Below are 5,392 nucleotides of genomic sequence, written 5' to 3'. Positions count from 1 at the left end.
TTGGTCGGGCCTCATTGCCTTCTAGGGTTCTTCGATCTAGAGGGCTAAAAACAAAAAGATTCATTAATATATACGAATGGATTAATATTTAAAGCCATAAGAGGCTTAATTAATATACCTCGCCATCATTTTCTTGCACAACATTTTCTTGCCCACCATTTTCTTACTTATCACTAGACATATTTATTAGGTATTGACTGTCGTTATCGACATCATCATTTCCTTGCATATCATTGGCGCCAAGATTATATTGACTGCCATTATTAATAATGTCCATCATGGCATCGTCCTGGTTCTCTAGTGGCGGGTCCATCTAAACTAATCAAAAAAATAAAACAATTAGCACAACTATAAAAGTCACCATAGTTAATGTCATGACCCAGTCATGACCTGTTGATTTTCATACTCATCATATGCATTTTAAATTCAATTTGAAATTCATCTTGTGCAAAAACTGAATTAAAACTGCTCACTGCTAGTTTTGGCAGAGTGTCCGTCATGATTGATGGAGTGTCCGTCAAAATATTTGCACAGACTAATATTTGTCAGGCTTTATCAGTGCACTTCATGCCCTAGCGGACTGTCCGCCACTTTTAAAGGACTGTCCGTCGAGCCTGCCCATGCAGCAGCACTTAGGTGTCACTTGCTCGTTTCTCCCGGCCCCACACACAACCACAGCTGTCAAGCTCATGGAGAGCCAAGCTAGGCACCAGCAGCACACTCCCTTCTCAATCTTACACTCACACTCTCTCTAGTTCATCCACCCTCTCTCTACTCTCTCACACTCTCAAGCAAGCAAGGAGGAGGAAGGGAAGGGGAAGGAGGGGAGATTGGAGCCAACACCAGCAGATGGATGCCATGGAGGTGACCTAGGAGCTGCTGTCCACAAGAGGTGGGGTTTGGAAGGGGGAGGAGCCCTCTCATCCTCACCATTTGGGAGCTAGGAGGAGGAGGAAGCAAGAAGAGAAGACGAGCTCGAGTCACCAAGGGGAAGATCCAGCTTCCTCACCACTTAGGGAAGCTTGGCAACCTATTTTGCAGCCCCTTGGTAAGATCAATTAAGCTCAAGCACAATCTCTTGCTTCACACGAACACAAACCAAGAAATAGTCAAAATGTGACCTAGGGTTAACTTGCACGCAATGTAGTTCAAACCACCCAGCTAGAAATGTTCTATGAGATGGTAGGACACTACCCTGATGATGGATTGCACATGCAAGACCCCTAGCACAAGTTTTGCATTTCGAGATGAACCAAACCAGCACTGTCCAGCATCTAGTGGACTGTCCGTCCCACCCGACGGAATGTTCTGTCAATGCGATAGCACGACTAAAACACTTGGGCAGAGCGCTGAGTAATTTCAAGGAGTATCCATCAACACTGGTGGAGTGTCCATGACATTATTCACCAACTCAGAGAGGTTAGAAGCTACAGACCTATCCTGGCGGAGTCTCCGTCACAACCCGCGGACAGTCCGGTAGGAATATTTTTTGGATGTAATTCCAACCCGAGAGCAGCTAGTTCATGGTGGAGCTTCCACCAACTCCAGCAGAATGTTCTGTGAGAACACTCAACACTAAGAAAAACCAATTACCCTACAGACTTGTCCTGACGGACTATCCGTGTCGCACTTGACGGAACATCCTGTCCTTCACTTCTAGAGAACAAAGAACTCCATAGGCTACAGACTGCACTGACAGAGAGTCCACGCTCTCTAGTGGAGCGTCCGTCAGCACTACACAGACTCGTTCACCAAAAATGGCTGAGTCCTAGAACCAACGGAGTGTCTGTAAACAGTTACAGAGTGTCTATTGAATTATAAAGAACAGTGTTCCAAACTATTTAGCTTCGGGTTCGGTCAATTAAATTGACGGAGCGTCCGTGGCTAAGGATGGAGTGTTCGTAGAGTCCAACACTTAGATTTTCTCACTAAGTAAATGACGAACCACCACCACGCACCGTTCGCACCCATTGTTGGACCATCCACCAATGATGTCGACAGAACCCCTACTCTATACTACATATACCAGTTAATAAGAATGAACCATAAACAAACAACATCAATGCATAATCATGTCATACCATTTATCATATGCATTAATATTGTACTCATCCAGCATCATACATCTATAGGTGACGAGACCTTCAAGGAGGTTGTTGTAGAAGAAGTTCGGGTGTTCGAGACCATCGACGAGCCACCCCAGGAGATCGTTCAAGCCAGGTCCTTTGCATCCCTATGCTTCGCAAATGCATAATGAACTATATTTATCTAATTACATCACTATGTTACTATATGAATAGTTACCTATGAGTTCCTAAGTTTAGCTTTCATGCCTTGCCGACACCGCACCACTTAAACATTGCTTATTTAATTTCAATTATCGAATAACTCATGCTTAGTTTGCTTAGATGGTAGAAGACGAGTTGATGATGGGTTTCTCATCTCTCGCACGATGTAGGGCATGTTTGTCCACTAAAGCAACATAAATGGGGTATGATCTAAAACTTGACCAATATTGAAGTAAATGATGATGAATAGTTGGTGAGGGGTTGGGTCATGGCAAGACGGGTGATGGTCTTGGATGACATAGCTTGCTATCTGATTAAGGACCATGTATGCATGGTAGCAAGTCATGAACATAATTGTACAAACCACTTGTCATAAATAGGGATGAAAAGCCAAGTACCTAATTGCGACCGGTCTACCCGTGGATTTGGCATGAAGGTGGCGTCGGGTAGATGGGATTCCATTACCCTAGGACCTATCTAACTATTCATGGGCACCCTTGGCTAAATTGGTGAAAGGTTGAGACATCGAGGTATCCCTTCTATACCGACGGGTCTTATGGGCGATAGCCCTTGTCTTTGGTGGAGTTAATGTGTACCCCTCTGCAGAGTTTCTTTTTTGTACTTCTAGATACAAACTAGAGTTGGATTGAAACAAGGACTCATGGAAGATCAAGATCCCAATTGCTTATTGCCCATTTCAACTAACCATGCTATGCTCACAAATGCTAAGTCTATAGTTCACATTTATGATTCTTTTATAAAATGTGTTTATGCAAATTCAATTGTATTCCTTGCTACTATCCAAATGCATAATCGTTTGCTTACTATATTGGGTAAGTCCTACGGAGTACAATTGAGTACTCACCCTGTGATGATCTTGAGTTTTGCAGGTAACGTTGCACCCATGCTCGGCTTCTTTTACGCTCCAGAGTCCTAGGAGGACCAAGAGTGGTGAAGAGGCCAAGTCTCATAGTTGCATGAACTTGGCACATTCATGCAATGTTTATCTTTTTAAACTATGTTAAAAACTTCCACCAGAACTCTTAATGTATAGCTTGTATGTTGGTAATTTATGGTGTGATGAACTAAGTTTGTGAAACAACTTGTGATGTAAACTTAAGTACTTGAATTTGTAATATTTTCTATCTATGGTTGTGATGTATTCTCTCGCTCTAGCTTGGTCCTAGATGAAGGTTGGCACAGATTAGTACATCTTATGGGAGGTGTACTGGGATGACCAATTAATTGGGCTATCCAACCTAGTAGTCAATGGACGACTATTGAGTTGGGTACTCAATTAAAAGGGAGAGGATCCTAATAGCCGGCCGGACGGGTATCAGAGTAGGCTAAGGGTGATAGTAAGAGATTACAACTTTTAGTTAGGATGGGGGGATAATAGGAAACTAAAATATTGACTCACTAAAAATAAGAAATTGTTTTAGAAACAAATTGTCACTTGTTATTGTTACTTAACCCTTACCTATCTTAGAGCTAACCACATCTCCTTCTTCATGAGTTGAGTTTTGCAAGTAAATTGTTCTAACTCACCTTGTCTTACATACATTGATGGATGTGGGATGTTTGGTGATGGCCACTCATGGAAAGAACATTGAAGGTTTCTTGGCCTTGCTCAATGAGGTCATGTTGAGAGCCAACTACTCCTTCCGCCCAGAGTATGCGGTGTATGCGAATGGAGTCAGGCATGGGATGGTGGACTACATGGCTAAGGTTCACATTCCAAGTCACCTTTGTGACTAGGAGGATGAGCTCGATCATGTTGCTTGCAGGAAAGGCACCACCATCGACATGGCAATTCAAGTTGTTGCCTACCAAGCCATTGCCATGTTGAGGCAAGAGCTTGACATCCTGAGTCAACCATTGTTCCAGCACTTTCCACAAAGGATAGAGATGAATGGAGTCTGCCCCTTCCTAATGTTGATGGAGCCCAACACTCTATATGAAAAAAGGATGATAGAGTTGGTCAAGTGCCAGACACACATGATCTGATGCTTAGAGTCGGAGTTGTGGTACAGCCGTTCAAGGTACATCAACCTCCAGCACTGAGTGGAGCCACATGTGAGGATGGTAAGGATTCCCCACACCATCCTCTACTATCAAAATGAGGACGATGCCATAGTGTATGAATGGACTGAGCATCCATACCACTATTCAAAGGCTCATGGTGTGAGAGTTCCCTAGAACTTGAGGCATCAAGCCAGGGCTTCGGCAGGACTTCAAATCAGGCACTTTGCTTCTACAATTTGGTCACCTGCAGACTTGCATGGCAATGAGCTAGCACCACTCTCTCATCCAGAAGCTCTAGGGGATGACGGTACACCAATGACGTACTTGCTTCCGATGAACCATTTCCCAACCAACTTCCAAAGGCCGCCGTATGCACCATTGGATCCAACGGGCCAAGACTCTCTTAGTGCTCAGAGTGGAGTGTAACTCACTATGATGTTATGTAATTGCAAGTTTGGCTTGCCCTATCTTCAAAAACTTTATGTAATGATGATGTGTTGTACTCTTAAGTAGACTCAAGTAGAGTGTGTATTTACGAACCAAAACTCTTTGTGCTTCATACGCTTGTCCCTAGTGTGCGTAGAAGCATATGCAAATGCACACATATCATCTAACCTTGACTATGTGTTGGTGAGTTGAGACTTGGATAGTAATGTTAGTTTGGTTTAATTATGGCCTATATTAATCCTTATTCATGATGCATTATGTGTGGAATATGATGATCCATTTTAAGCAATTTGAATTTTATTCCTCCTATGAATGCATTGTCTTAACCCGGTTTTGTCTCATTTTGCCTAACACATATCTAATGGGAGATGTGTCTTGGACAGGATGGTTGACACTAGAGGCTCTGCGTTTAGGCGGGCATGGGGCAATGAGAATCAGCAAGATCCACCACCACCATTACCACGTGGGGTGCCCACTTTGGAGCAAATGTACTAGAGGGATGAGGAATACCATCGTCGCCATGACCAAATGATGGGAAGATTGGTCAATGTCATGGAAGCCATGCAGGGCAACCAAGAAGGGGGACATCAGCCCCAAGGCTATCTGGCTTTCTTGTAGACTCACCTGCCTAT

General features: G+C 43.5%; 1 long non-coding RNA gene across 1 annotated transcript; it reads left to right on the top strand.

Annotated features, from left to right (window-relative positions):
• The first annotated feature begins 760 nt into the window (after positions 1–760).
• On the top strand, positions 761–3,423 carry LOC136545453 (uncharacterized). The gene is made up of 3 exons (XR_010781033.1): positions 761–1,048; positions 2,133–2,220; positions 3,179–3,423. It is a non-coding gene; the product is annotated as an uncharacterized lncRNA (long non-coding RNA).
• Positions 3,424–5,392: the final 1,969 nt, after the last annotated feature.

Source organism: Miscanthus floridulus, chromosome 3 (assembly GCF_019320115.1).
Source record: "Miscanthus floridulus cultivar M001 chromosome 3, ASM1932011v1, whole genome shotgun sequence".
Classification (NCBI taxonomy): Eukaryota; Viridiplantae; Streptophyta; class Magnoliopsida; order Poales; family Poaceae; genus Miscanthus; species Miscanthus floridulus.
This window is presented reverse-complemented; position numbering and strand designations above follow the sequence as displayed.